The sequence below is a fragment of the Caretta caretta genome, chromosome 2 (genome assembly GCF_965140235.1).
Source record: "Caretta caretta isolate rCarCar2 chromosome 2, rCarCar1.hap1, whole genome shotgun sequence".
Taxonomy (NCBI): domain Eukaryota; kingdom Metazoa; phylum Chordata; order Testudines; family Cheloniidae; genus Caretta; species Caretta caretta.
In genome coordinates this window covers 1,654,708-1,663,070 of record NC_134207.1, presented here as the reverse complement: position 1 = coordinate 1,663,070, position 8,363 = coordinate 1,654,708, and the positions used below count along the sequence as shown (strand labels likewise).

General features: G+C 52.3%; 2 long non-coding RNA genes across 2 annotated transcripts; one reads left to right on the top strand and one right to left on the bottom strand.

Annotated features, from left to right (window-relative positions):
* Positions 1–1,169: 1,169 nt before the first annotated feature.
* Positions 1,170–2,749, bottom strand: LOC142070904 (uncharacterized). Its single transcript, XR_012666824.1, has 2 exons — positions 2,567–2,749; positions 1,170–1,412 (listed from the first exon to the last, which is right to left on the bottom strand). It is a non-coding gene; the product is annotated as an uncharacterized LOC142070904 (long non-coding RNA).
* A 400-nt stretch (positions 2,750–3,149) lies between these two features.
* Positions 3,150–7,271, top strand: LOC142070903 (uncharacterized). Its single transcript, XR_012666823.1, has 2 exons — positions 3,150–3,593; positions 7,029–7,271. It is a non-coding gene; the product is annotated as an uncharacterized LOC142070903 (long non-coding RNA).
* Positions 7,272–8,363: the final 1,092 nt, after the last annotated feature.

The following is an 8,363-nucleotide window of genomic DNA, read 5'->3' as shown; positions in this document are numbered from 1 at the left end:
TTCTATGCAAGCAACAATCAACAATGTGGCTTCCCAAGAGACTCCTAGTGCCCCAGAGGAGGCAAGGAGGCCCCGGCCTCCCTCCACATGTGGAGTCCAAAATGACATAGGCCTTCTTTGCTGCAGCATCAGGGCTCAAGCTCTATTTATCTTACGTACTTTTATGGACCCCATTATTGGAGCATCTGAGCACTGCACACTCTTTAGCTGGCCATTTTCTAAAGTGGTAGATTTTTATCCTTCCTCCCAGTGAAATCTCATATCCTTGTGCTGCCCTGCTCCCTCCTCCAATTCCTTGCCGTTGCACATGGTCACTCATTCTCAGCTAGCTCCCCTCTCGTTCTCAAAGTAATTTCTCCCATGTCGGTAAAAAACCAGCCCTTGGGAACGGCTTTTCCTCTGGCTACGGTAACTACTTGCTGTGTCATTTTATTTTATGACTCCCACTGCTGATAAACGGGTACCCGTGCAACCCCCAGGGAGGCTGCAAGCCCCAGACAAGCAACCAGGAAGCCAAGAAGCCCTGATATGATGATCTAGGGGCCATTAAGCCCTGTTCCTTCCAGCACAGTTAAAGGTGTACAATCTCTAATGAGCCTCGGGTTTTTAATTAGGGAGACTGTAGCTAAGTCAGCTATTTTCCCTTAACCTTTGTATGTCCATGTCTACCCTTGTGGCTGGTTGTATTTGTGTTGTTGCCTTCTGGGCAGCTTGCCCACGGGGCCTCATGTGAATAGAGTGCCTACAGGACATGCATACAGAGCTACACCCTCAGCAACCTCCTCTGGGACACCCTGGCCTAGGGCAGCGAGCTGGAAGGCTAGCCAGACCAGTTACCCCTGCAGAGCTGGGGAGCCGGGAATCACTGTTCTAGACACAGTGATTCCCGGGCTGCTTCCCCTTGCTACCAAGAGGCAAAAACAACGCTGAGCCACCACTAAAGAAATATTGTGTTTGAAAACTTCTCCTTTTGCCTGAAGCTCTGCTGGCAAAAGCAAAGCCAAGCCAGTGCTGCGGCTCGTGCCTGAAGCTTTAGTCTCCGGGCTCTTGTTGATGCTCCCATGAGATGTGCTGCTAACACCCTGTGCAAGAACTAAACTCGGAAGAGGGGATTAGTCGTGCAAGCTGCACATCACTGAATGGAATGAACAGGCTGAGTCAATCGGGCATTACATGTCTCCAGTCCTGGCCTTTATTTTCATTCAACCCCAAATCGACATTTCCGTGAAAGGTACAAAACAGTCATTGCGACATTACAAACAAAATTAGTTTTGCCTTTCGTACAGAATCTTTACAGGAGACCAGAAAATCGCCATTTTAGGAACAGCAGCTGCAGTTCCTGGATGCTGGAGCTTTGCAGACACAGCTCTTGGCACAATGATTGCATCCGGCTGGGCAACAGGAGCAACAGCCTGAAAAGATAAAAATCAAGACACGATTATTGGAGAGGCCAGACAACAAAAAATAAAAACAACCCTCCCCCGTAAGAGCTGAAGGAAGTTCAACATGGATGAGACAAGGAGCAAAACCATGCCGTGAACTGTACTTTATAAAATATTAAAACATCTCAGTTGTACTGTTAATACATATTCCTCACAGAGGCCACATAAAAGTCAAGATTGGACAGTCCTGAGTCCTTTCCCACCTTGATATAGGTCAGAATCCTTTATCTGACCCAAGGGTTTTGTTAAGAACACTCAGCGTAGGAACAAGAAACAACTGGTTGGCGCTGGAAAGAACAGAAGAAGTTTTTAGGAATTATTCTTAGGGAAAGGACACCGATTCCACCTTTCAGGCCCACACTTGGAAAGTAAGTATACAGTTTAACAACAGACGCCCTGCTTCAGCAAAGCACCTGCTTATTGTCAAGCATAGGCTTAAATCCATCCCCAGTCAGCAAAGCACTTGCGGCCTGATCCCAAGATCCCACCGAAATGAGAGGCAAGACTCACCTTCCCTTTGACGGGCTTTGCAGCAGGCCCACAAAGCACAGCCCTAACTCCCCCAGGCTACAACTTGAGCAGACGCTTAATGGTTCTGCTACATCGGGGCCAGAAATTCCAGCTTCTGTTCTCCAGGCTCCACGCTGCTGCAGGGAGCCAGTGACAAACCCTCGTTCGTCGCAGGCTCAGACAGGCGGGCAACTCGCTTGTGGAGGAAACATTTTTAAGGGGGGGGGGGATACTCACTCTTTTTGCAAGAGGTGCACCTGCAATTTGTGCACTGGCAGGAGTCAGCGCAGGTACACGAGCCACCTGGTGGACAAAGGGGGGGGGGGGGAATGAGCATCACGGCTGGACTAAAACCGAGAGGACGATCAGCGGCAAGGGGAGAATTTTGTCCCCAGCATGGCAAAAGAAGCCCGGGCCATCTGAGCCGGGGAGCTCGGTTTGCAGGCTCCCGCCGCAGAGATTTCACAGAGCCGGAGCCGTCGCGGGCGCAGGGATCGTTCCCCTTCCCCGGCAAGGGGGGGGCTGTTTCCCAGCGAGGGGGGAGCAGCCCCCGAAGGCCCCGCAGCAGCTCGGAGCAGGGTCCGTGCGGCTCCGCCGCGGGACGAGTCACTCACCGGCAGCGCAAGGGCAGTCCTGGGGATCCATCGCTCTCCGGCTTGCGGCGGTCGCTGCTCAGCCAGGCGGAGGGGAGGAGACGAGGCTTGGAGCGGAGCTGCCCGACGCCTCCCATTTATCCCGGCGGAGGCGTGGGAGCGAGCGCAAAACCCCCGCCTCGCCGCCCTGCACACGGGCCCCGAAGCAGCGAGCAGAGCCGGGGGCTGCGGCCGGCTCCTATCGCCGCCCAGAGCCGCGCTGCGTGACTGCACAAGGCCCGGGGCGCCCCGCACAGCGCCGCGCGCAGAGCCCCCGGAGCGCATTGCGTGGGGCTAGCCCCGCACACAGCAGGGCGCCGTGTGCAAACGTCCCTCCCCCCCCCACACACACTGCGTTGCCTGGTGCTGTCCCCGCACAGACCCGGGCGCGGAGTGGAAACGCCCGAGTCCCGAGTGCAAGACACAGCCCCGGGCGCCGAGTGCAGCCCGCTCTCCCCGAGCGCATTGCAGGGCGCTGTCCCCTGCCGGGCCCCGGCGCGGAGCGCAAAAGCCGCCGCAGTGCGGGACACGGTGCGATTCCCGCACAGACCCACCCCAGGGCGCTGAGAGCAACCCCCGCCCCCCCCCGCCCCGAGTGCGGGACACGGTGCGATTCCCGCATAGACCCCAGGGCGGTGAGTGCAACGCGTATCCTTAATGTGATGGTTATTTTATTTCCCTCATCGGGACCATGGCACTAGAGGGCCTGGGGGGCAGGCTCTGCTCAGACAGCTCTAGGGTTCCCACGGGTGCTGGAAATAGGGGTGCTTGGGGGGCTGCCACCCCCCCTGGCTTGAAGTGGTTTCAGTCCTATGCAGGGTTTACAGGGCATTCAGTGTGCAGGGCGGCGGGGCGGGGGTTTTGCGCTCGCTCCCACGCCTCCGCCGGGATAAATGGGAGGCGTCGGGCAGCTCCGCTCCAAGCCTCGTCTCCTCCCCTCCGCCTGGCTGAGCAGCGACCGCCGCAAGCCGGAGAGCGATGGATCCCCAGGACTGCCCTTGCGCGGCCGGTGAGTGACTCGTCCCGCGGCGGAGCCGCACGGACCCTGCTCCGAGCTGCTGCGGGGCCTTCGGGGGCTGCTCCCCCCTCGCTGGGAAACAGCCCCCCCCCTTGCCGGGGAAGGGGAACGATCCCTGCGCCCGGGACGGCTCCGGCTCTGTGAAATCTCTGCGGCGGGAGCCTGCAAACCGAGCTCCCCGGCTCAGATGGCCCGGGCTTCTTTTGCCATGCTGGGGACAAAATTCTCCCCTTGCCGCTGATCGTCCTCTCGGTTTTAGTCCAGCCGTGATGCTCATTCCCCCCCCCCCCCCCTTTGTCCACCAGGTGGCTCGTGTACCTGCGCTGACTCCTGCCAGTGCACAAATTGCAGGTGCACCTCTTGCAAAAAGAGTGAGTATCCCCCCCCCCCCTTAAAAATGTTTCCTCCACAAGCGAGTTGCCCGCCTGTCTGAGCCTGCGACGAACGAGGGTTTGTCACTGGCTCCCTGCAGCAGCGTGGAGCCTGGAGAACAGAAGCTGGAATTTCTGGCCCCGATGTAGCAGAACCATTAAGCGTCTGCTCAAGTTGTAGCCTGGGGGAGTTAGGGCTGTGCTTTGTGGGCCTGCTGCAAAGCCCGTCAAAGGGAAGGTGAGTCTTGCCTCTCATTTCGGTGGGATCTTGGGATCAGGCCGCAAGTGCTTTGTGGATGGGAAAAGTGGATGGGAATCTGGGAGGCTGTGACCATGAGTTGGTTGAGTTCAGGATCCTGACACAGGGAAGAAAGGTAAGCAGCACGATACGGACCCTGGACTTCAGGAAAGCAGACTTCGACTCCCTCAGGGAACGGATGGCCAGGATCCCCTGGGGGACTAACTTGAAGGGGAAAGGAGTCCAGGAGAGCTGGCTGTATTTCAAGGAATCCCTGTTGAGGTTACAGGGACAAACCATCCCGATGAGTCGAAAGAATAGTAAATATGGCAGGCGACCAGCTTGGCTTAATGGTGAAATCTTAGTGGATCTTAAACATAAAAAAGAAGCTTACAAGAAGTGGAAGGTTGGACATATGACCAGGGAAGAGTATAAAAATATTGCTCGGGCATGTAGGAATGATATCAGGAGGGCCAAATCGCACCTGGAGATGCAGCTAGCCAGAGATGTCAAGAGTAACAAGAAGGGTTTCTTCAGGTATGTTGGCAACAAGAAGAAAGCCAAGGAATGTGTGGGCCCCTTACTGAATGAGGGAGGCAAACTAGTGACAGAGGATGTGGAAAAAGCTAATGTACTCAATGCTTTTTTTGCCTCTGTTTTCACTAACAAGGTTAGCTCCCAGGCTGCTACGCTGGGCATCACAAAATGGGGAAGAGATGGACAGCCCTCTGTGGAGATAGAGGTGGTTAGGGACTATTTAGAAAAGCTGGACGTGCACAAGTCCATGGGGCCGGACGAGTTGCACCCGAGAGTGCTGAAGGAACTGGCGGCTGTGATTGCAGAGCCATTGGCCATTATCTTTGAAAACTCGTGGCGAACTGGGGAAGTCCCGGATGACTGGAAAAAGGCTAATGTAGTGCCAATCTTTAAAAAAGGGAAGAAGGAGGATCCTGGGAACTACAGGCCAGTCAGCCTCACTTCAGTCCCTGGAAAAATCATGGAGCAGGTCCTCAAAGAATCAATCCTGAAGCACTTGCATGAGAGGAAAGTGATCAGGAACAGCCAGCATGGATTCACCAAGGGAAGGTCATGCCTGACTAATCTAATCGCCTTTTATGATGAGATTACTGGTTCTCTGGATGAAGGGAAAGCAGTGGATGTATTGTTTCTTGACTTTAGCAAAGCTTTTGACACGGTCTCCCACAGTATTCTTGTCAGCAAGTTAAGGAAGTATGGGCTGGATGAATGCACTACAAGGTGGGTAGAAAGCTGGCTAGATTGTCGGGCTCAACGGGTAGTTATCAATGGCTCCATGTCTAGTTGGCAGCCGGTATCAAGTGGAGTGCCCCAAGGGTCGGTCCTGGGGCCGGTTTTGTTCAATATCTTCATAAATGATCTGGAGGATGGTGTGGATTGCACTCTCAGCAAATTTGCGGATGATACTAAACTGGGAGGAGTGGTAGATACGCTGGAGGGGAGGGATAGGATACAGAAAGACCTAGACAAATTGGAGGATTGGGCCAAAAGAAATCTGATGAGGTTCAATAAGGATAAGTGCAGGGTCCTGCACTTAGGACGGAAGAACCCAATGCACAGCTACAGACTAGGGACCGAATGGCTAGGCAGCAGTTCTGCGGAAAAGGATCTAGGGGTGACAGTGGACGAGAAGCTGGATATGAGTCAGCAGTGTGCCCTTGTTGCCAAGAAGGCCAATGGCATTTTGGGATGTATAAGTAGGGGCATAGCGAGCAGATCGAGGGACGTGATCGTTCCCCTCTATTCGACATTGGTGAGGCCTCATCTGGAGTACTGTGTCCAGTTTTGGGCCCCACACTTCAAGAAGGATGTGGATAAATTGGAGAGAGTCCAGCGAAGGGCAACAAAAATGATTAGGGGTCTGGAACACATGAGTTATGAGGAGAGGCTGAGGGAGCTGGGATTGTTTAGCCTGCAGAAGAGAAGAATGAGGGGGGATTTGATAGCTGCTTTCAACTACCTGAAAGGGGGTTCCAAAGAGGATGGCTCTAGACTGTTCTCAATGGTAGCAGATGACAGAACGAGGAGTAATGGTCTCAAGCTGCAGTGGGGGAGGTTTAGATTGGATATTAGGAAAAACTTTTTCACTAAGAGGGTGGTGAAACACTGGAATGCGTTACCTAGGGAGGTGGTAGAATCTCCTTCCTTAGAGGTTTTTAAGGTCAGGCTTGACAAAGCCCTGGCTGGGATGATTTAACTGGGAATTGGTCCTGCTTCGAGCAGGGGGTTGGACTAGATGACCTTCTGGGGTCCCTTCCAACCCTTATATTCTATGATTCTATGATTCTATGCTTTGCTGACTGGGGATGGATTTAAGCCTATGCTTGACAATAAGCAGGTGCTTTGCTGAAGCAGGGCGTCTGTTGTTAAACTGTATACTTACTTTCCAAGTGTGGGCCTGAAAGGTGGAATCGGTGTCCTTTCCCTAAGAATAATTCCTAAAAACTTCTTCTGTTCTTTCCAGCGCCAACCAGTTGTTTCTTGTTCCTACGCTGAGTGTTCTTAACAAAACCCTTGGGTCAGATAAAGGATTCTGACCTATATCAAGGTGGGAAAGGACTCAGGACTGTCCAATCTTGACTTTTATGTGGCCTCTGTGAGGAATATGTATTAACAGTACAACTGAGATGTTTTAATATTTTATAAAGTACAGTTCACGGCATGGTTTTGCTCCTTGTCTCATCCATGTTGAACTTCCTTCAGCTCTTACGGGGGAGGGTTGTTTTTATTTTTTGTTGTCTGGCCTCTCCAATAATCGTGTCTTGATTTTTATCTTTTCAGGCTGTTGCTCCTGTTGCCCAGCCGGATGCAATCATTGTGCCAAGAGCTGTGTCTGCAAAGCTCCAGCATCCAGGAACTGCAGCTGCTGTTCCTAAAATGGCGATTTTCTGGTCTCCTGTAAAGATTCTGTACGAAAGGCAAAACTAATTTTGTTTGTAATGTCGCAATGACTGTTTTGTACCTTTCACGGAAATGTCGATTTGGGGTTGAATGAAAATAAAGGCCAGGACTGGAGACATGTAATGCCCGATTGACTCAGCCTGTTCATTCCATTCAGTGATGTGCAGCTTGCACGACTAATCCCCTCTTCCGAGTTTAGTTCTTGCACAGGGTGTTAGCAGCACATCTCATGGGAGCATCAACAAGAGCCCGGAGACTAAAGCTTCAGGCACGAGCCGCAGCACTGGCTTGGCTTTGCTTTTGCCAGCAGAGCTTCAGGCAAAAGGAGAAGTTTTCAAACACAATATTTCTTTAGTGGTGGCTCAGCGTTGTTTTTGCCTCTTGGTAGCAAGGGGAAGCAGCCCGGGAATCACTGTGTCTAGAACAGTGATTCCCGGCTCCCCAGCTCTGCAGGGGTAACTGGTCTGGCTAGCCTTCCAGCTCGCTGCCCTAGGCCAGGGTGTCCCAGAGGAGGTTGCTGAGGGTGTAGCTCTGTATGCATGTCCTGTAGGCACTCTATTCACATGAGGCCCCGTGGGCAAGCTGCCCAGAAGGCAACAACACAAATACAACCAGCCACAAGGGTAGACATGGACATACAAAGGTTAAGGGAAAATAGCTGACTTAGCTACAGTCTCCCTAATTAAAAACCCGAGGCTCATTAGAGATTGTACACCTTTAACTGTGCTGGAAGGAACAGGGCAAGAACTCACTTATCAATAGCTGGAATGTGAAATCCTCACTTCTCTATTGTTTTGTCATTATAGTTCCCACTTTGCCATTGTTTGTCTGTATCATCTCTGTCTGGTTCTGTGATTGTTTCTGTCTGCTGTATAATTAATTTTGCTGGGTGTAAACTAATTAAGATGGTGGGATATAATTGGTTAAATAATCATGTTACAATATGTTCAGATTGGTTAATTAAATTTCAGTCAAATGATTGGTTAAGGTATAGCTAAGCAGAACTGAAGTTTTACTATATAGTCTGCAGTTAATCAGGAAGTGGGTGGCTGTGTGGGGGAGAAATGGGAACAGGGAATGGGGGTGGGGAAATTGGAATCATGTTTTGCGAAGGGGGAAATGGGAACAGGGGCACAGGCGTAAGGCTCTGTGGTGTCAGAGCTGGGAAGGGGGACACGAAGGAAGGAAACTGGAATCATGCTTGCTGGAAGTTCA